Here is a 1,154-nt window from a genome sequence, read left to right as displayed (position 1 = left end):
AAAAAAAAACAAGATAAGAAATATTACAGTCTTAATTGGCGCAGTTTGGCCCTTTCATCACTTGGTATATAGTATTTTGTAGATACACCAACAATGAATTTTCTTAGATACATTACAAATGATGAATTAGGGCCTTGCCCCATTTGGTGTATTTTGTTACTATCAATATTCTGACTATGCTGTTGGCGATGGTGGAACTGGAGGGTACAGATGCGGCGGCGACAACGTCGACTTCGGTGAGATGGCTGGTGGACCAAGGACCAATCCTGCATTTGCTTTATAATATGAAGTAATGTCGATGTGTGATGTTAACATCATGGTAACTCCCCTCTCCCATGCTTAGACACCCCAGTGCAAGCAGAATATTCCAAATAGATGGTCAAGTGCACTACATATACTGAGGGTTTGAAACTGGTAGCTAAGATCAGAAGAAGCAATAAATATACAGATTATTCACGACACTTTGGGTTCAGATAATTTTATTTGTTATTTGGTCGCTTTGGCTATGTGGAAATGATAAGATTTTTAACGATAAAAATACTTCTCTTATGTAGGTTATCTACAGATGTATGGGTACGCTCCGTTTATGGTCGTCTCTATAACGTGTGGAGTATCGAGACCTGTTTACGGAGGTGTGTACACGATTGGAGGCCACGACGAGGGATACTTTTAACTGACATGGATGACCGCATGATCTTCGGATTGGTCTTCCTACGCTTTAGGCGTTATACAGACTCTTTGATTAAGTGTATTTCGCCTTTTTCTGTTGTTGTTTTTTTGGAACGTGGACTTGGTTATGGCTATGTGCATCTCAATTATGCAGAGGCCGGGTGTAATGCTTAAGTATTTTAAGTAATAAAGCACCTTTTATCAAAAAAAATAGTCATATTTGTTTTTGTTTATCCATATACAACATCATGTCTGAGTTCATCATCTTCTGATACTGGAAGAGGAAGCACTATAAGTTATAAAGCAAGAAAGTAAAACATGGATTTCATTTACTTGAGAGAAGATCTGGCCATGATATACTGCTACGTGCCAGACTAAAAGTTCAACAAATGATCACGAGCTTAGTGTCTGCCGTTTATGATGCCTATTTTGGAGATACTGTGTCCTGTTTTTGGAAAAATATTTTGTTCAACTGCATACTAATA

General features: G+C 38.0%; 1 long non-coding RNA gene across 1 annotated transcript; it reads left to right on the top strand.

The window, feature by feature from the left end:
• Positions 1-5: 5 nt before the first annotated feature.
• Positions 6-880, top strand: LOC123178640 (uncharacterized). Its single transcript, XR_006489738.1, has 2 exons — positions 6-319; positions 555-880. It is a non-coding gene; the product is annotated as an uncharacterized lncRNA (long non-coding RNA).
• Positions 881-1,154: the final 274 nt, after the last annotated feature.

This window comes from Triticum aestivum, unplaced genomic scaffold, assembly GCF_018294505.1.
Source record: "Triticum aestivum cultivar Chinese Spring unplaced genomic scaffold, IWGSC CS RefSeq v2.1 scaffold326392, whole genome shotgun sequence".
Classification (NCBI taxonomy): Eukaryota; Viridiplantae; Streptophyta; class Magnoliopsida; order Poales; family Poaceae; genus Triticum; species Triticum aestivum.
Note: the sequence above shows the minus strand (reverse complement) of the source record. Positions and strands in the feature narration are given on the sequence as shown.